Source organism: Pongo pygmaeus, chromosome 1, assembly GCF_028885625.2.
Source record: "Pongo pygmaeus isolate AG05252 chromosome 1, NHGRI_mPonPyg2-v2.0_pri, whole genome shotgun sequence".
Lineage (NCBI taxonomy): Eukaryota > Metazoa > Chordata > Mammalia > Primates > Hominidae > Pongo > Pongo pygmaeus.
Genome location: NC_072373.2, coordinates 64,295,216 through 64,316,891, shown reverse-complemented (window position 1 = coordinate 64,316,891; position 21,676 = coordinate 64,295,216). Strand labels below are relative to the sequence as shown.

At 40.1% G+C, this 21,676-nt stretch overlaps 1 long non-coding RNA gene across 6 annotated transcripts in view; it reads right to left on the bottom strand.

The window, feature by feature from the left end:
- Positions 1-3,549: 3,549 nt before the first annotated feature.
- The window catches only part of LOC129016111 (uncharacterized), a 170,876-nt gene continuing 152,749 nt past the window's right edge, over positions 3,550-21,676 (bottom strand). For 4 of the 6 annotated variants that reach the window (XR_008494722.1, XR_008494723.1, XR_010127221.1 and 1 more), the window contains 3 exons: positions 7,970-8,067; positions 6,803-6,909; positions 6,360-6,545 (listed from right to left, as the gene is read on the bottom strand). This is a non-coding gene — a long non-coding RNA (uncharacterized LOC129016111). Of the gene's footprint in view, positions 4,011-6,359; positions 6,546-6,802; positions 6,910-7,969; positions 8,068-21,676 lie in introns of those variants that run through there. The other 2 variants (XR_008494728.1, XR_008494724.1) reach the window with 2 other exon arrangements.

Below are 21,676 nucleotides of genomic sequence, written 5' to 3'. Positions count from 1 at the left end.
GTTCTTAAGGAACTACTTACAATCTATTAGTGGAGGAGAAGGGTCATTTGAAACAGTACAGATATCACAAGCATTGACAAAGCACCTATGTGAATCCTAAAAAGCATTGATAAAGCACATATGTGAATCCTAAAAAGAGTCATAAAAATGTAAGGTTTAAGACAGGACATGATGAATTGCAAAGTTATGCCTTAAAGGAAGGGTGGGACGGGGGCAAGATGGGAAGGATATTCCCATGTGGCCATTGGTGAGGAGACAGACAAGCATAGTGGGAATGTGCTTAGCAAAGTGGCGAGTTTGCTTTGTTTGATGTAAAGCACAGGTCTTATCCAGACAGATTCCCTCAAAATACTAATCCATCAGCTCCAGTCCTTCACATGCAAATTTAGTTCTATTTACCCTTCCTACATTTCCCTTATCTTTCCCCTACATTCCTACCTGGCTAATGCTTTCTCATCTCCAGATTCCATCTTAGATCTTACCTCCTTTTTCCAGTATCCCTCTAACTACTAATATATAGTGGTTCTCTTGAACCATTAACCAACACTCATTTCCTTTACATTTCAAATGTCCTTCCTCCGCAACTAGATTATAAATTCTAACATTAGGCTGTGTTTTCCCAGAGTTCCAAATATACCTCTATTTGTAATGTAATTGGTCCTTTACTCATCTATGTCCCTGCAAAGACTCTAAGCAGCCTAAGGGTAGGGACCAAGTATGTTTTTTGGTTGTTTTTGACCCTGGCCCAAGAACAGTACTTGAGTCCCAGCTCAATCACTTGCTGTTGAGCCAACTAAACAATGAATGAACCATTGAACAGACTCATCCAGCTCAAGGTGTGAGTGTTGCCAGCAGAAAGGGAATGAAGAGTCTTTACCTCTTTGGATACTTTAAAAGAAATACTGGGGACCAGAGATTATAGAAGTGAGATTGGAGAAGAGGGAAAAAACAATTAGAAGGTAAGAGCATGAGGACAAGGAAGAAGGAAGACTTGTGGGCTACAACCTGGATTCCAGTCACTTGCTTTCTTAATAGTCTCATTCAGTTGATAGCTCATTTTATATCAGGCATCTCTCATCAGTTACTTGGATACTGACATGGATTTAAACTGTATTTAATGTCTAACACTCAAAGCATATTTATACATCTCTAATTCTTGTAGCTGAATTTCCTTCCCTCCTTCACTTTTATTCATTGATTCTCATTCACTAGTTAACTCATTAAACAAATATTTGAGGACTTACTCTATGCAAGGCTCATAAAAACTTTAGTAACTGGATATATCTTGTGAAACTAAGTAATCCCAATTTAGATGTTTAAATTTTTTCTCTTTGCAAATTAAGCCTGTGTAATTTATTTCATCCCTTACATTGACTTAGCAGGGTCTAAGGATTTTGACAGAAGGCTTGGCTGCTGTGAATATTTTAGTAATGGTAATTTCAGAAAGGCTCTTTAAAGTTTTCAATATTAGGTTACAGGGGGATTTTTACAAATCTTGATCAAATTCTTCCCCTCCCCCACCTCTTTGGCTATTACCAGGGAGTAAATGGCTGAAAACCCAAAGTACCAAAGGTTGCTTTCACATTGCACTAATCACTAACAATTTTTTGAACAGGATGAGTAAACACAACGTGGAAAAGGAAACTTTTTCTTATGCTTGTCATTTTTTGGTTCTATATTAGAAACAAAGATTTTTACTCTTAAATCCAGGCTATTTTGGATGCTTTCCTTGGCATTATACAGTGAGTATATGGGGGCTGCCACCAAACCCTGTTGTGTTCTAATTTGGTGATATGTGAAAGGCTGCACATCAATATCCAAATAAATGACTAGAGTGATTTCAGAGTTTTCTCTTTTCCGGGTTCACTGGTATGCTTCAGTAAAAGATACTAAATATTATGATAGTAACATGTTACTATCATGTGTTACTATAACAGTTCCCAGACCCTTGCTTTGGGAACTGGGGTATTAGCTGGGACCTAGGTACCCACTGGTAAAATCCAGTTAATGACTTTGGATGATGGGCAGTGTTTCAAATTACCAGACAAACCAAATCAGCATAACTCAAAATAGTAGGTTACCTGTTAAGTTCAAGCACAAGGATGGAAAGAAACCTTGAGAGAGATGTTTAAGATGATTAAGACATGCTTCATGTACTTTCCATGGTCCTTCCTGGCCCAGCCTGGAGCATTTCCTCACATTCTTTTCTGGTTAATTCTGCTGTCTGTAGATCTCAGTTTATGAGCAACTTCTGCTGAGAAGTCTTCCCTTGCTGTCTTCTAGCGTGTCCACTGTCTATTGTAACACAAATGGCATTGTGTCGCTCCCTCTAGATCTCCTCACTTTCTTCTTTCCTTCCTTCTCTCCCCTCACCCCCTCTTCTTCCTTCTTTTCTTCTTCTCTTTTATAGATTCTTTCATTGTCGTTGAGAATCTATTAGTCTGGTTGTAGTTAGGGGGATACTGGTGACAGCAGTCATACCAATTGATTTTGCCTCCTCCTTCTAAAGGTTAACTCAGGTTCCACAGGTCTTCTTTGCCATGATAGCTGGAATATGTTAGTACATGAATCTCCGGCCATTTAAGTAAAGCTAAACAAAGAAGTTTTATGAATATACAGATTTAATAGTCAATAAAACATACAAATCTCTCTAAACAGAATAATGGAAATATGTTAATCTCCTTTTCTTCTTTTTCACTCCTGTTGGAGCTGACATCTAACTGCCAAGTAAAATCACTTTTTATTATGTTCTCATTTTGTTTGACCACATGGTGGTGGTCCTTGGACTCAAGTTGACCTTCCTATCTAATCTGCTTCCCTGTTCCTCTTACTACCTTTGAAAGCCCTTTTAAAATGTGTTTTCTTCCTTGCCTCTCTTCTGTCTACCCTTTGAATGGTATGTCAGTTAGGATTGTGTCTAGCACAATACATACATGATAGGAAACCTTACACCAGTGCTTAATTGGTATGTATTTGCATCAAGTGATCAGAAGTCCTGGGGTAATTATTTTCCACCTATCGAGGGTAGGAATGATTTGAAGCAAGAAGCAGGTGAGTAGTTGCAGAAAAAGTTCTGTCTTGGCCATGTCAAATTTGAGAAGCCTGTTAGATATTTCAAGGAAGCATTTAGATATACGAATTTGGAGCTGGGTGGGATATACTCTATAGACTGTGAGCAACTCTTTATATCCCTGGGCCTATCACCCAGCCTGATACAGCATAGGCACTCGATATGTATTTGATGAATGAATTTATTCAACTAATATTTATGGAGTTCTTACCTTGTGCTAGGTACTGTTCCAGGAGCTAGGGATGCAGCAGTGAACAAAACAGCAAAAATTCCTACCTTTCTGGAACTTAAAATGAATGAATAAACGAAATGTGTACCCAAAACTGGATATTCAGTAAAAGTGTTATTTTCTCTGTCTTAAAAAAATCTTCAAAAACATTAATTAATAATGGAATTCCCCAGCTGGCTTTATTATAAGATTAGCATCTACAGAGAAAGAGCACTTCATTATAACTCATTTTACTTCCTTTTTCCTTTTTCTAAACACATTTAAAAATTTTATTTTTTATTACAGACAAGGTCTTGCTATGTTGCTCAGGCTGGTCTCACACTCCTGGGCGTAGGTGATCCTCTCACCTCAGCCTTCCAAAGTGTTGGGATTATAGGTGTCAGCCACCACACCTGGCCCCTCTTTCCTTTTTTAAGTTTATTTTTGTTACCTTTATGTGCCTGAGAACTATGTGTCAGTTGGAGGCACAGTAATTGTGGTAGACGGGTACTATTTACAGTTGCTTTGGAGTTGATTTCTAATTTTTCCTTGAAAAATGTTGTTAACAGGCACACTGTTTTCTCCAGCCAGTGTGAAATGGCTCAATGCCACATGGAGAAGGTGCAAAATGTCACTTCGGAGGCTTGTCACAAGATTTCTTGATAGATTCTTCAGGTGAAGCAAGAGGCCTTTCTTGCTGCTGTAACACTCTGTGCTGCCAAGGCTGAGAAGCTGAAAGGAAAATTCATATGCTTTGCTGGTTGGTGCCTGTGGTCTCACTACTGTACTAAATATAGTTCCAAACAAGTTTAGTGTTAGTTACTATTCAGTAAATGAAATTAGCATCTTCTGAGGTTTCAGGGAGTTTGTAACTTAGAACAACCTGGAGTGACTCTTTTTACCCAGGAAGGTATCTATCAAATAATACAAATAAGTTTCCATGAATCATTGTTATATATTAAATATTAATGTTAACTCCCAGAACAGTTTTTGCACTAAGCCGTATGTTGGTTTTTGTTTTGTTTTGTTTTTGGACCCAGGTTCCCAATGATAATGAAGCCCACTAGCAGGTTAGTCATCTTTTGCCCCCACCAACAATGTAGACATTTCTTAGTTCATTTTCAATTGAGATTTTCCTTTTTGATTGCCTTACTCTAGGAAAGGACAGCTGTTCTAAATGAGATTAGCCCCCACCACTGCCGAGTTCACCAAATTCAAAAAGGCAAATACTTAGAATTAAATTTTAAAAGTCCTGAACTTAAAAAAAAGGGGAGTTAATGTTTACTTTTTACATCTTTACATCTGAAAAAGATGTGTTCCCTAATGTATAATAAATGACTGTAAGGGAATTTATAGATTCTGACTTGGGAAAGTTTTAGGACAACTTTCGCAAATGTGTGTTTTATGATTTAATACATACTCTGCTTTTTTTTCCCTGCCCAGTAAATCCCCATTGGAATCTTTTGAGTCCCTCTACAAAAGCCTCCATAAATTAAGACTAGGAAGCTGGTTAACAGACATCATAATCTGCAAAGAATTTTGCTGATGCAGCGAGCATGCCTTTCCGTCTTCCAGACCACCACACAGCACCCGGCACCAGGGATGGGAAAGATGAGCTTTCCACGGGGGTTTGCTTAGGGAGGACATTGTTGTCCATGCTAAAGATTTTGACCTGTTTGCCATAGTTGATAGCAAATCTTTGAAAGATTTTTGGCAGAAGAGGAAGAGAGTCAGATTTGTCTTTTAGAAATATGACTGGAGGTTTTGGGGAGGATGATTGTGGATGGGCAAGAATCTAGGAGCAGGTGAATAGTTGGGAAGCTATGGTAGAAGTGAATATTTCCCACTCCCATCCCAGCTGCTATAGCTGTTAGTGCTTTGATGTAAGGCTCCCTAGGGAGGGTCTTGAGGGGTGTGGCCTGATCTCACGGGGTTGATTGTTCCCTGGGGTCAGCTGGCTCTTCTCTTGGGATGAAAACTAAATTGGGAATTTGTCTTCCTATTTTAAGTCTAATTTCATTGTAAGTGTAAAGGGAGACTATAATTTTCAAGCCATATTTCCTCCCTAACTGATATTTCAAATATGAAGAAAGTTAGGCTGTGATATGGTTAGGCTTTGTGTCTCCACCCAAATCACATCTTGAATTATAATCCCCATAATCCCCACGTATCACAGGAGAGACCAGGTGGAAATAATTGAATCATGGGGGCAGTTTCCCTATTCTCGTGACAGTGAGTCAGTTCTTACAGGATCTGATGGTTTTATAAGTGTTGGTAGTTCCTCCTATGTTCATTCTCCTTCCGGCCGCCTTGTGAAGAAGGTGCCTTGCTTCCCCTTCACCTTCTCCCATGACTGTAAGTTTCCTGAGGCCTCCCTAGCTGTACTGAGCAGTGAGTCAATTAAACCTCTTTCCTTTATAAACTACCCAGACTCCAGCAGTTCTTTATAGCAGAACGAAATCGGACTAATATAGGCTGCAAAGCTAGAAAACTAAGTTTTACATGTACTCCATCACTATTTAAAAAATAATTAAATACAATTTTATAGTATATAATTTTTATACTAATTTTTGCAACGATTAATAATTTTACTTATTTGATTCCTCCAGGAAATCCTCTAGTCAACCTATCCATCTCAACCTGTTTTTCTCTCCCCACAATGTCTCTAGTTTGGATGCTCTCAAGTCATCTGGCTTTATTTGACCATTCTTTAAAAAATGGCTTGAACTCTCATTTCTCACACTGAAAAAAACCCAGACCTGTTTCTATCTCTGACGGAATAGGGGGTGAGTGTGTCAGTGAGTCTACCTTGCAGCCAATAGTCTACATTAATGATGTGGTTCAGAGCCCAGACACTGGAGCCAGATTGTCTGTGATTAAATCCTGATTCTACCACTTCCTGTGTGACTGCAGTCAGGTTATTTGACCTCTCTGTTCTTCTGTTTTCTCATCTGAAAAATAGAATAATTACTGTGTCTGCCTCTTAGGCTTGTTTCAAGGATTAAATGAGTCAAAACCTTAAGAGATCGTTAGGAGAATTGAATAAGTTAATATATATAAAATATTTAGCAGTGCCTGCCACATAATGAACATTATACAGGTGTTTATTACCATTCTTTCCATAGCTCATTTTTCCATTGTTTGCTGGCTTCTCCCTCCTGCAGCATAATCTGCTGTTGCTGCCACACCTTTTCTGCAGTTTTGCCCTCATGGCAGAAACCAGCCTTCTTTCTTCATTCTCTTTTAGGTACTGCACACACAAGGCTGCTGTGAGTAAAAATAATAGTTAACAATAATAGCTAACATTGACTACCAGTGTTGACCTTGTACTAAGCACTGTCATAAGGATGTATTTTACATCTATTGGCTCATTTAGTTCTCATACAAACTCTATGAGATAAACATAGTTCTTATCTCCATTTTACAGAAGAAGAAACTGAGGTACAAAGAGGTTAAATAACTTGCCAAAAGTTTCCCAACTGGTACATGAGATAAAGCCAGGTTTTAAACCATCATTTACTTACCATTTTCCTGGTATTTGTATGTACGGAGAAGTATCTATTTTTTTCTTCTGGTGAGTGATATCGTTATATTATTCTGCTCACTTGGTGCGTCACATTTTTTGTCAATGCTGAAGGGGATGGGGCACAGAAAGAGGGAGATGGATTCTTAGTATATCACGATGAGCAGAAAGAAATGGCTTAAATATGCTGAACACCAACTGTGTGCTTGGCATTGTGTGATGCCCTCCATTTATGTTCTCTTAGGGAATTCTCACAACCACACTCATTTATTATTATTGTTACTTTATAGGGGAGGAAACTGAATCTCAGGGAGGTAAAGACTTGCCTCTGGTTAAGATGCTCATGAGTTGTGAAGACAACCTAGAGTATGCACTTAGAGTATCACCCCTAGAGTTTGCATCTCTAGGGCATACTCTTTTTACCATATCATCGTGTATCCCTCGAAGTTAACCCCAAAGCCTTTCTGTTTTCCATGAAAACTCCATGCCCTCAATTAGTTCAAATCAGTAACTTTTTCTTTTGGTAGTCCTTTCCCCACTCTTTTAACCTCTCTGATTTAGCTCTTTTTTAAAACTACTTTAACTGACATCCACAAGTATTAAAGTGTCTACAATGTTAAACTTAGGTGGAAGTTGCTACATAGATTAAGGATGTTTACAGAAATTTTTGACTTTATTATTCGAAGGGCCATAAACGTGAAGGTAGTAAGTACCATTAAACTTTATTAATATCCATAACACTTGGTATGATAATATTACAAGATGTTAAGGCACAGTCTCTGCCCTTGAGGTGGTCACCTTGGGTAGGAGGAGTGTGTGTGTGTGTGTGTGTGTGTGTGTGTGTGTCTGTGTTGGGGCGTGGTACCATTTCTCATGAAGTTCTCCAAAGCATGACTATCAGGACCCTTTCTAAGTCAACTCAAAGCAGCCACCTTGTTGAGCTGCTTTGTTTGCTGTTGCAGATTATTTTGGAAATGTGTTTTAAGTATTTCTATCAGACAGTAAAGACAGTCTGTAGGCTTGAATTGTTTTGCAAGGCTGATTAGCTTAATTGCACAACAGTTATTATATTCATGTTAATGTCATTGGTGATGGGATGTTATTGGAGAACTCTGGATTGCCTGTCTTTAAGCCATGTACACTCCCCCATTGGGTTTTTAGAACTTACTGGTTAGCAATGGTGAATTTGCCAGAAGCTGATGAATTGTAGTCATTACTTTTACGTTAATGTGCTCTCAAGGTGACTTTCTTTAAGCATTTTGATTACTATGTGGAAAAAAAAGGAGTGTTGAGACAAACTGCTGTGTAACAAATTACTACAAACTTATTGGCTTAAAACCACACGCATTCATTCTCTCATAGTCCTGGAGTTCAGAAGTCTGAGCCAACTTGACTAGGCTGTCTGCTCAGGGTCTCATAAGGCCAGAATCAAAGTGTCATGAGAGATATTTCACATGAGAACTGTTTTCTCCTCTCAGGTGTGGATTATATGACTGTTTTAAGGAAAATCAATATCACATGACTTAGTATCAAGCTGACCATTTAGCTGTAGAGGTTTGAGAGGATGAACATTTTAGTATTCCATCTAATTTGATGCAACTGAGTCTTACTATTTATTGAGGCAACATAATTTCTTCTCTTAACCAGCAGACCATTTTTTTCCTCTGACATTTTAGACAGAATGGATACATTTAAGTTTGGCTTCAAGCACTGTATTGAGAGTCAGCATATCCAAAATGGACTTTCAGCTCTGCAACTTGTGCAAATGATTTTTCTTTGCCTCCATTTTTTTCCCATAAAGATGATATCGATACTATTTTTTACTCTTTAAGTGTATTTTATTTTGCAAAATGCATGTTCAGAAGACTAGCGAGTAGTCTATAGCTTCTTGATCTTACTCTCTTTCTTCCTAAGCCCATGTTCATTTTAGATCATCACACTGGGAGAAGTACCCTCTTTGTCAGGTGGCTCTGCATGCACTATCCCTTCCTTCCATCAGTCCCTTGGTCACCTGGTGCAATAATGGCATGTAACATTTGTATTGTACTTTACAATTTGTAAAGGGAACACAACCCGTTCACTATCATATTTAATTATTTCCAAAATTCTGTGAGGTAGGCATTATTTGTATTTTACAAATGGGATGAATAAGATCCAGAAAATTAAGTGACTTGTTTAAGATCACATAAGAAACAGAGCCAGGCCTGGAACTCAAGTCTTCTGAGTTTCAATCCAGTGTTGTTTCTACTATACCCCAGATAAGCAATAGGACAAGCTCGTCCAGCCTGTGGCCCACGGGCCTCAGGCAGCCCAGGATAGCTTTGAATGAGGCCCAACACAAATTCGTAAACTTTCCTAAAACGTTTTGAGATTTTTGTTGCAATTTTTATTTTTTGGTTCATCAGCTATCATTAGTGTATTTTATGTTTGGCCCAAGACAATTCTTCTTCCATTGTGGCCCAGGGAAGCCAAAAGATTGGACGCCCCTGCAATAGACAATAGGACTCACAGAAAGAGACAGCAGCATGTAAAATAAATTTCAGGCTTGAGGAATGACTTCGGTTTTTGGTGATTCTCCTTTCTTGCATTTGTTTCGGCTCAATTTTTGACCGTTTTAATTTTTCTTCTTGTTTTCCTAGAATCCAAATTAGCATATTGGCTTTGTTCTCATGACTGTCAATATTTGTCCTGGGCCACGGCCAAGGAGGAAAGTGACAGAGGGCAGAGACTATCTAGTGTCAAAAGCAGTTGCAACAGTTCCACATTGGTCTCAGATGTTTGCAATTCTGTGTTTAGTGTTGTTGCTCACTAACAGCTGAAGTCTGAAAAGGGAAGGCATTTTATTGGAGGAATTTCTCAGGTATAGGCACTTCTCTTAAGATTTATGCCTTTGAGATTCTGCAGACTCCCTTCACAATTAGCATACAATTTATGCACAAAATTTTCCATACAAATTAAGGAATTTACTCATCCTTAGCACTGTCTCCAAGTCCCATACCAAATTCAATTATTCATGTATTCAATAATTCCAGAAACAGTTAATTGAATAGCAATGTACAATGGTGGATAAGAGGTAAGGCTCTGAAGCCAGCCTGCCTGAGTTGAAATCCAGGCCCTGCCATATATACTGGCTGGGAGACCTTGGCAGGTAAGGTCTCTCTGTGCTTCATCTATAAAATGGGGAAGATAATAGAGCCTACCTTACAGGGTTGTTATGAGGATTGATGGATTATTAAATGTGAAACACTTGGAACAATGTCTGCCGCTGTAGTATGCAAGATTCCTTAAATGCCCCTCAAAGATGTTCTCCCCTAATCCCCAGAACCTGGGAATATGATGAAACATCACTCCCCCTTGTTATGCAGGCACAATTGAGTTAAAATAGGAGATTCTCTGGGTGGGCCCAATCTAATCACATGAGCCCCTTTAAAAGCAGAGTGCTTTCTTCAGGGGCTGGTAGAGGAGGAAGTCCGGGAGTTTCCAAGTGTGAGAAGGACTTGATGTGCCATTGCTGGCTTTGAGGAGAGGGCACCAAGTGAGAAGGAATAGACACCTTCAGAGCTGATAGATACCCTGGCTGACAGCCAGCAAGGAAATGGAGACTCAGTTCTACAGCCTCAAGGAAGTAAATTCAGCTAACAATGTGAATGAGCTTAGAAGTCGATTCTTCTCAGAACCTCCCAATAAGAGCCCAGCTGGCTGACACATTGACTTCAGCCTTGTGAGACTCTGAGCAGAAAATCCAGTCAAGTCTTCTTGGACTTCAGAACTACAGAATGGTGAGATATGACTGTGTGTTGTTTTGAGTCACTAGGCTTGTGGTAATTGGTTATACAGCAATAGAAAAGTAATAAAAAGGCCAGGCGCAGCAGCTCACGCCTATAATCCTAGCATTTTGGGAGGCCGAGGAGGGCAGAATGCTTCAAGCCAGGAGTTTGAGACCAGCCTGAACAACATAGTGAGCGCTTGTCTCTATTAAAAAATAAATTAGCCGGATGTGGTGGCACACACCTGCAGTTTCAGCCACTCGGGAGGCTGAGGCAGGAGGATGGCCTGAGCCCCGGAGTTTGGGGTTACAGTGAGCTATGATCCTCAAGAGTTTGGGTTACAGTGAGCCATGATTGGACCACTGAACCCTAGATTGGGCAATAGAGCAAGACCCCATCTCAAAAACACAACAATAACAAAAGAAAACTAATATAGTCAGAAATAACAATTCTAATAAATATTAGCTATCATCGTTCCATTTATTATTAGACCTCTTCAGCAAATATGTCCTGCATGAGGGACTGGGGAGACAATGCTGACCCAGCGTGGTGCCAGTCCCACAAGGAGTTTCTGGTTAAGATGAGAAATCATCTCATTTTTCCTGATATCCAGGTTCTATGAAGATCAACTGTTGCTACATCTTGGACACATTTCACTTCTTTCATTGTAAATACTCATTTTTCAGTTTCTTTCATTTTTAGCCAGTGGCTAGACCATGTTTAGCCACCAGCAGCCCCCATTTGCCATGGGTGAGTGGGGAATAGGATTTATTGATTGTCTCCTGTGCATAACCGTTAGGCTGTCTGGGAAGCTTCTGGCATTTGTGCTGAAATATTGTAAGCCAGACAATAGGGATGTCTGTTTCTAACAAAGGATCTACATAATCCTTTATCTCTAGAATCCACCACCTGGTGTTCTTAACAGTGGTGAGCACAGAACAATTCCCAGTTTAATCAAACTGGAATACAAAAGGGGCGAGGAGGGCTGCAGTGTGCCATCTCCTTGAAGTTGTTCCAAGAGAAAAGGACCCTTTGTTACAGAGACAGCTCATTTTAGAGTTCAGTGGCCTGTGACACTTGCCCAGCTGGCAGCCCAGCAGGGACCTTCTGATACTTTCCTACACTTGAAAGCCATTTTAGGTGTGAAAAACAGTGAAACTGTCATTAAGGGCTGCTTGTTGGGAAGGTCATGGGCAAAGGAGAAGAATATGGAAACAGTGCTTTAAAGAACGTGCCTTCAGCAATTCATGATTTTTATTCAAATAGCAGCTGTCTTCACTTTTTGTCTTTGCTTTCTGATGAAATTGAGGATGTTTGTCTTTGCTTTCTGATAAAACTGAGGATGTTTGTATATGTTTACTGAAGGTAGTGGTAATAACATCATTGGATTTTTTTAAAAATATAATCCATAGATTTACCACTGAATTTTTTTTAAAATTTATTTTAAAGGCCCGTGGATTGGAGCTGGGTTGGGAAGGGAAATGGTCCATTGCTCTAATCATTTTGAAGTACCTACTCCCTTTCTTGAACTGGAAACTGGTTCCTTCCTATAGAGATTTTTCAGGGGGAAAAAGAAGACATAAAACATTTCAAAACGTATTCTCACTTCAAAATAGATTTTATAGAAACCCAGAATTGTAGAGCCGGGAAGCTTTTCAGAGTCATCTGGTCAAACCCAGCCAAACTGCCCATGTGAACAAGAGTCTTCATGACCACATTCCCAAGGGAGACTGTCCAGCAGTTGAACAGCAAGGCATTCTACAGGACAGGAACTTGGGGCAGACAGAATTGTTTTTAAATAATCATTCTATTACTTCCTGGCTATGTGATCTTGAGAAAATTATTTGTCTTCCCTAAGCCTTGGTCTCCTTACCTTAATGGGATAATAGTGTCTAACCTTTGGCCAAATGGTGAGGATTAAAAGGAATAATCAATGTAAAGTGACTCCTAGTGATTTCCATCTAGCAATAGTTTTAAGATTTTCCATGGTATAAGTAATTACAAGAAATAACTTGGGCAGATCTAGGTCTGGTCTGAAGAGGCTAGAGGATTGGGAAGAAGGAAGGGTGTTAGAATAAGTTCCTGAACTCCAGACCCTTATGTCCAACTATCTACTTGATATCTCCTCTCAGGTGTCTAATATGCATTTCAGACTTTACATATTCAGAACCAAGTTCCTTATCTTTCTCCCCATACCTGCTCCAAGTCTTTCCATCTCAACAGTAACTTTATCCATCCTTCCAGTTGCAATAGCCAAAATGTTGATGTTGTTGTCGCCTTTTTTTCTGTCGCTTAACTATTCAACCTGTCAGGATATTCTATTGACTCTAGCTTCAAAATATTTCTAGAATCCAACCACCTCACACCATCTCCACTGTATCCAACTGTGGTCCAAGTCATCAAGTCATCAGCATTTTTCTTTTTTTTGTTTTTGTTTTTTATATGCCTGCCACTTCGGGGGCATCAGCATTTTTCAAAGTAGGAGTTAGAGTGATTCTGTTAAAATATACGTCAGATCAAATTATTCTTTGGTTCAAAACTCTCCAATAGACTCCCTATCCCACTACATACAAGTCAAAGGCCTTATAATGGTCTACAACAGTAGTCAAGTATGGTCTATGGACCTGTGACTGTCTGCAAGCTGTTACTAGTCTATGAGGAGATTGGAAGTTTGTGTCAGAATGTAAATCAACTAGGTCACTAGACATGCTGTTTAATTTGCCTGATGTTTTGTTCATACAAGACTTTCTCAATGAAGGAAGCAGTGCATTGATTTACCTTCTGTTGTGAACTCCTTATTTCCTTGAAATTTTATTTAGTTGAATATGTTGGTCTTTTACATTTTTAATATCTTCTGCCACTTTTAATTTTAGGATTCAACTTTCCTTCAGATTTTTTTTTTTTTTTTGAGATGGAGTCTCACACTGTCACCCAGGCTGGAGTGCAGTGGCGCGATCTCAGCTCACTGCAAGCTTCGCCTCCCGGGTTCACGCCATTCTCCTGCTTCAGCCTCCTGAGTAGCTGGGACTACAGGCGCCCACCACCACGCCTGGCTAATTTTGTGTATTTTTAGTAGAGACAGGGTTTCACCGTGTTAGCCAGGATGGTCTTGATCTCCTGATCTTGTGATCCACGTGCCTTGGCCTCCCAAAGTGCTGAGATTACAGGCGTGAGCCACCGCGTCCGGCCTCTTCAAATTTTTTATTTCCATTTTTAAACTTTTTAATTGGAATGATTTTTGATTTGCATAAAAGTTGCCAATATATAGAGTTCCTGTATACTCTTCACCCAGATTCTCTGTTACCATCCTAGAAAACCATAGTACAATTTTCAATGCTAAAAAATTAATATCAATACAATACTATCAACTAAGCTACTGACTCTTTGGATTTCACCAGTTTTCCACTAGTGCTCTGTTTCTGTTCTATGATCCAGTTCAGGAGCCCACATCTCGTTTACTTGTCATCTCCTTAATCTCCTTAATCCCCTCTGATCCATGACAGCTCCTCAGTCCTTCCTTGTCTTTCATGACCTTGACACTTCTGAAAAGTACTGGTCAAATATTTTGTAGAATGTCCCTCTATTTGGTTTGTCTGATGTTTTCTTGTGAGTAGATTGAGGTTCCCTATTTTTGGTAAAAAATGACATTGTAGCTGAAGTAATGTCAGTGTTCTTCTCAGTGCGTCTAATGTGAGATTCTTGATGTCAGTATATCTTTTTTTTTTTTTTTTTTTTTTTTGAGATGGAGTCTTGCTCTGTCACCAGGCTGGAGTGCAATGGTGCAATCTTGGCTCACCACAATCTCCACCTACTGGGTTCAAGAGATTCCCCTGCCTCCGCCTCCCCAGTAGCTGGAACTACAGGTGCTCACCACCACACCTGGCTAATTTTTTGTATTTTAGTAGAGACGGGGTTTCACCATGTTGGCCAGGATGGTCTTGATCTCCTGACCTCGTGATCTGCCCACCTCAGCCTCCCAAAGTGCTGGGATTATAGGCTGAACCACTGTGCCTGGCTGTCGGTGTATCTTATTACTGGTTCTGTTAGCCGTGATCTCTTGGTTAGGGTGGTATCTCTCGAGTTTCTCTTCTGTAAGGTTACTATTTTCCCTTTAAAATTTATAAATATCTTGGGAGAGATATTTTGAGACTTTACAAATATCTGTTTTTCCTCAACCTTCTGCCCATTAATTTTAGCATCTATCTGTGGATCTTGCCTGCAGTAATTATTATTGTGGTATTCTAATTGCTGTTTTCTATTTCCCTATTTCTTCTATTTTCATTAACCGAAATTTTTCTGTAAGGAAGAGTTGTCTCTTCTCCCTAATTTATTTATTCACTCATTTACTTATTCAGTGTGGACTTATGGGTATTTATTTTAGTCTATGGGTTAAAATCCAATACTACTATTTGTTTTGTTGCTCTACCTGTTCCTGCTTAGGGCCTTTGACTCGTGTACCCTTTTCACATGTCTCTATCTTTAAAAAAATAAACAAAAACAGAAAAAAAAAATGAGTTTTTTTTTCCTTTCTCTAATTTTACTCTAAAATGTTTGAATTCTTATTGGGTAAGTAGGGAAAGATAGATGCAGGGTTGGTGAGATCTCATGGACATGAAGGCATCCTGTTGGATCTTGTGTTCCTCCAAGACTTTCTTGGAACAAAAGGAGCCTCAGCCACAGGGAAGCTGAGTATCCTGTCATATGGCTGTTGCTGTTTAAGTCATTTGCTGTGAGCAGAGTCCCAAGGCAACACTGGGAACAACAGGCCTAACGCATGTCAACTCAATGATTCTCAAACTAATACCTAATAGGAGGGATAGGAATCCCAACTTCTCATTTCTAGCCCAGTACTATTTCTGTGTTCTTGAGAAAGCTTAAGGCTGACTGTGACGCTTCTGAGGATATACCATCTGGTTGTCTCTCAGCTCTGTGGATTTTGAAACATGAGGAAAGAAAGAGGGAGTGGTAGCTTTCTCCGCCTCTGTAAACCTCATTAAAGTGATGTTTTTTGTTCCTATTGTCATTGAGGAAGGCAGTGATACTGCCAAGTAAGGAGTGGTTGATGCTTCAGATGAAATGGATGTTTGTGTTAAGAGTCTTGGTGTTAGATTGCCTTCTCGGCATCCCAGCTCTCAGCAACTCTCTTCCAGTTGTCACCTGATACATCTGGCTGAACAGCTTCTAATCCCTGTGCTCTTGTCTGTGACTAACCAGTGCTTCTCTTGTGGGATTAGTCTTCAGGATCACAGGACAGCTTGGCTTCTTCCTTCCTCAAGCAATGTGCTATTAATGCCAACCATGGGAACTTAGTGTAATGCAATACAGATACTTGAAATTGCTGAGTCACTTCACAGTGATGGTCATGTCTGTGAATGTGAGTGAGCCAAATAATGTGGAAGAAAAATGGTCTTTCAGGACATCACTAGACTTCTTAGACACTCTATTCTTTCCCACATTTAAATGTTTTCCCACATGTTAAATGTTTTGCCTTATAATGAATTCAGGTTAGGAATTTTCTGATACTAAGGGTTGAAAAAAGCAAATGAGCTATTACTCATGAGATCATATTTGTGAAAATGACTTAGATCAAATGAATTGCCCTTAAATCCTTTCTTGCTATGTAGATTCTTTTATTATTTTCTGTTCCAGCATTGTCCATAATTTGAAAGGTAAACCTAGTTGTTGAGTACTTTCAGATGGATATGCTATCAATTTAAGCTAGTGACAAACTGTCTGAGCCTGACTGTTTAGACCTTGTCGCATAACGAAGTCTCCCAGGCTGAGAGAAGCTCCGATGCCCATGGCAAGCAGACAGCATGAACTGCTGGAGAGGGGAGCTGCTGACTCTCTCATCTTAATTGTTTATCCTTGGTTACTCTTTTTCTAAAAAGTAGAATCCTAGACTTATTTATTCATTTACTTTTACTTTTTTGAGACAGGGTCTCGCTGTTGCCCAGGCTGAAGAGTCGTGGTGTGATCTTGGCTTACTGCAACCTCCGCCTCCTGGGCTCAAGTGACACTCCCACCTCAGCCTCCCAAGTAGCTGGGACTACAGATGTGTGCCACCATGCCCAGCTAATTTTTTAATTTTTTGTAGAGATGGGGTTTTGCCATGTTGTCCAGGCTGTTCTCAAACTCCCAGGCCTCCCAAAGTGCTGGGGTTACAGGCGTTTGCCACCATCCCTGGCCTGAGAATCCTAGATTTAAATCCAAGGTGTCTAGGAAAACTTATTCTTTCAAAATATATTCCCCAATCCAGTTACTATGTGCCAGGCCCTGTGCTAATGTAGTTGTGATTATAGTCATGAACAAAATGGCTTTGTCCTCATGGGGCTTAAGGTCTACAACAGCCCTGTCCAGTAGAAATATAATGGGAGTGCATATTATAACTTAAAATGTTCTAGAAATACATTTTTAAAAGTGAAAAGAAGCAGGTAAAATTACTTTTAATAACATATTTTATTTAACAATATAGCTAAAGTATTATGACATGTAATCTGTGTAAAAGTTATTGAGATAGTTTACATTCTTTTTATTGTACTAAGTCTTCAAAATTTTGTATGTGTTTTGCACTTATAATACATCCCAGTTTGGATTCGCTACATGTTAAGTGCTCAACAGTCACATGTGGCTCGTGCCTACTGTACTGGGAGGTGTAGTCTACCAACATCCTACACGTAATTCCACAAGTCAATATTTAGATCCGGGTGTTCAATCTTTTGGCTTCCCTGGGCCACACTGGGAGAAGAATAATTGTCTTGGGCCATACATAAAATACACTAATGATAGCTAGTGAGCAAAAGAAAAAAAAAAAACACCTCATAATGTTTAAACAAAGTTCACAAATTTGTGTTAGGCTGCATTCAAAGCCACCCTGGGCCGTGGGTTGGACAAGCTTGATTTAGGTTATAATGGTAATACGTGCTATCAGAGAAATGGAAACTGGCGTAATAAGCAATTAGGAAGGGTTTTGGGGATGCTGACAGTGAAACTTGAGGGATGAGTTGGAGTGAGGCAGGAATGAAGGAAAGTAAGAACAGTCCAGGCAAAGGGAACAGCTTGTATGAAGTCCTTGTGTTGAAACGAGTGAAAAGGAGGCTGGTATGCTGACCTTTGTGAGAATGGATGAGCAGCTCACATTCTTCTGTGAGCAGAAGAATGATGGTACTAAGAACAGAAAGAGAGAAATCATCCAGAATAAATCTGGTTTTAGAGGAAAGATAACTTTGATTTTAATATGGCTTTCAAGCACAAAAGATATAGGAAAATGGGAGAGAAGAAGGGCTGGAGATGTAGCTTTCAGGGTTGATGGAGCTGGCAAGTTAAATCTTTTGTTGACATCTTTATGTCTGAATTTATCTTCAAGGGTCACTCATTAGGTGGGCTGGAAACCACTATGGGAAAGAGATGAGAGAGTTGGTCAAATAGATCAGGAGAGGAGGAGAGAGATGGAGAACATAAACTGTGTCCTAGAGAAGGTGACAGGTCATGAGGAAGAGATTAAACTCAGTGATGAAATCTTGGGGCCAACAGGAAAAGGAATGGAAGATTAAGACTAAGTAATCAGAGCCTGGAGAAGTGGAATGGAGAGGGGATCAAGGCCAGCAGGTCAAAGGTGATTGGTGAACAGTGGCTTCCTTTAGTCGACTGCTGGCCGCATGGTGGGTGGTGGGTGGTGGGTGAGCCAGGTTTAATGTAAAGGCAAAGAGTCTAGTAGACACTTTAAACAACTCATTTTATCAGCCTCCTCTACACACTGGCAGTTTCAGAGGAAATAACCCAGGGACTGAAAAGAGAGAGGCCATGGAAAATGGGCTGATATCTCGAAGAACAACAGAATGCCTCTAAGGCTGGAGAGAAAGCCAACTTGTCTGGGCCTTGAGGACAGCCTGCTCTGGCTGTTACCTCTCATGCTCTTACATTCTGGCAAACAAGGTGTCTGCTGCTCTTAGCAAATCCTAAAGAGACGGTGGTGATAACTGAAGTTCACTTTTCAAATGGTGAAGTGTCTCTCCTACCTACCATCAGGAGAAGCATCGGCATCCCTAGTTCACCAGGCCTCTGGCCACCAACCAGAAATTTTAAAGCTTGAACTCCATTGTGATGTATTTAAAGCTTGCTGTGTCCATACTGAGAGCATGTGAAGAAGCCTGACTTATAAGGTCCTGGAGTTTGTGTTTTCTGCATGCTCTCCTGGAATGCTGAAACAGCAAAATGTTCTTATCTTGGCAGCCATGAGAGAATGCAGCAGTTGGTGATATGGGCAGTGAGCCTGCTTGAAGACCCAGTTGTGAGCTGGGCACCAACTGCAAACACTGCAATTTAAAACCAAACCAAACAGTCCTACAGACCAAATGCCTTTTAGCAAGGAAAAGCTGTGCTGTGTTAAAATAATGAGATGATGTTCTGTTGTGGGGTGATCCTGGTTTTTAAGGGCAGACATTTGCTCAGTGGTATTTGTGGAATTGTTGATGTCTACTCTGTAAGTCTTAGCTCTGACCATCTCTGCCCCTGTGATCATTAGGAGCTGAGAATGATAGGTGCATGGATAATAAGGGGGAGTGATGTAAGTGACAGAGTAATCATAAACCAAGACTGGAAGCGTAACTTTTCATCCAGGCTTGTCAACATAACTGCATGTCTACATTTTGTTATGTTCATTACACAGTGATTGAGAGCTGTGTTAAAAGTTTTTGAAACAATGAAAACTTTTTAAAAAATTAGTAAAATAAGAGAAAATATGATGAGGTCTTTTGTTGTAGGCCATTCTCCTGGATGACAGCATATTTAAGCTTGTTTGGATGGGGAGGGAGAGAGAAAAGAGAGGTGGAAACGGAGGTTGGAAAGGTGGATGGGACTAGATCATTTAAGGCTTTAGAGATCATGAGAAGGAATTTGAATTTTATTCTAAGCGTGATAAGAAGCTGGGGAAATGTTTTATACAGGGAAGAGTTTACAAGATGTGATTTGTGTTTTTGTAATCTTCCTTTTGCTGTTGTGGGGTATAGCAATAGCAGGTCTACAGAGAGAGTGAACTTCCCATTCTAATTCTGGCCACGTAGCTGGTGCAAGGCTTGACTCCCAAGTGACAGTGCACAGAAACAACTCAGAGACATGAAAGGAGCCAGATAGCACTATAGTCAGGAGTTTTCACTGCCCACGTTTCTTGCTGGCTTGCTAATGCAGGCAGAATCAAAGAAAATATGTAATATAAAGGGTTCTTTGTAGTTTTGTTTAAAGGGAACCCATGTTTAGGAGCAGGTTTGCAAAACTTGAAAATGTGATGATAAATGTCAAGTCTGACATGTTTAGGGGACTAGCGCATGTCAGCTGTGGGCTGAATAGACTCACCAAAGCAGAAGATTCATGGAAACAGAAGGCTCTCTTGCAGGTTTCCCAATACTGCTTCTTTAGGGTAACGCTTACCCTTAACAGGCATTGAAGGGGATTTGCCTCCAGAAAAACTACCTGGGATTTGAAGTCTACCCCTTTCACTCCCTACTGAGACGGACTTACTCTACCCCTGGGTCCCTCTCCCTTCATTCAGTGGATCAGCATCTACTCTCCTGTTGGCCAGGAGCTCTGGGAGGCATGGGTGCACTGTGCCTTCATGCAGTTTACCCTGCAGAGGAGAAACAGACAAATAATCTTCCTGATAAAGGAATTTTTAGTGCAAAAATTCCTTTATTACTGAAAGGAAATTTCAGGGAACAGATTACATGCATTCCTTCTTATCTTCCTTAGTTTGGAGTCAGTTAATGATTAAGAAGCCTCTGCTTTCTCCCCTCTGCCTTGCTGAGCGAAGTCAGGTTGTACTCTGGTAACCCCAATCCTCTGCATACCCCAGCTCTTCCTCTCTGTTTCCTCCTGACTCCCACTCTCCAGAGCTGGACTATACTGGTTCTGCTAACCTGTTTCTTTCCTTCTGCTTTAGAGGTTTCTGGAGAAGCAAAGTCTGTTTAGTTGTGGGCCCAGACGTATCCCTTTAGCAGCTGGGATGGTTTTCCTTGAAGCTGCCCTAAAACCAGCCAGTTAGCAATCTCCAGCTTTTGCCCTTGGACTTCGCTGGCTCACTTTGTCTTTGCCGCAGGCACAGGCGCCCTGCCCTGCTGTGCTCAGCAGAGACCTTGGCTCTGCCTTCACATTTCTCTCCTCTAGCGAAGCTCTGAATTTCTAGTCTATTCTAGTCTGCTGGTTCTCTGTTGAACCTTGTCTCTTTGTTTTTATTGTTTCTGAGACAGAGTCTCACTCCGACACCCAGGCTGGAGTGCAGTGGCATGATCTTGGCTCACTGCAGCCTCTGCCTCCTGGGTTCAAGTGATTCTCCCACCTCAGCCTCCTGAGTAGCTGGCATTATAGGTATGCACCACCATGCCCAGCTAATTTTTGTATTTTTAGTAGAGATGGAGTTTCCCCACATTGGCCAGGCTGGTCTTGAACTCCTTGAACTCCTGACCTTAGGTGATCCACTCGCCTCCACCTCCCAAAGTGCTGGGATTATGGGTGTGAGCCACAGCACCTGGCCTGAACCTCATCTCTCTTTATAAGACTTCACCACCTAACCTTCCAGACACAGTTTGGCACACTTCCCTTTTTTTATTTTTTACATCTTGAGCCTTGGGACCTGATGAATGTCTCACATGATGTCCCAAAGCATCTATATGATAAGCTTTACAACTTGAATAGATTTTGAAAATGCATCTCAATTGAAGGTCATCTTTGTGGAATTTTATTAATTAGGTTTCTTTTAAAGTTTTTCTAAAAGGTATTTTTGTTTTCAAATTTTCTCCCTATTTGTATAATTTTCTAGAGGTACCTGAACCCCCCGATTTTATTAGTCTATGTTTCCAATATCTACTGTTTTCCTTCAAGAGTATTTTTTTGCTACATTTAAGGTTAAATGGCTTTATAAAAAGCACTGTGAATATTTTTAAATGTACATTTTGAACTTTGAATTGAGGTGTCAGATTTTTTACTGAAGTAATTATAGTTAAAAGTAATTTTAGCTCTATTTTTTAAAAGAGGTACACCCTAATAATTATGCCCTTGTGTGCATTAGTAAAAAAATGATATTTCTGCTATTACAGAACAAAAGTTCATTGGAATTG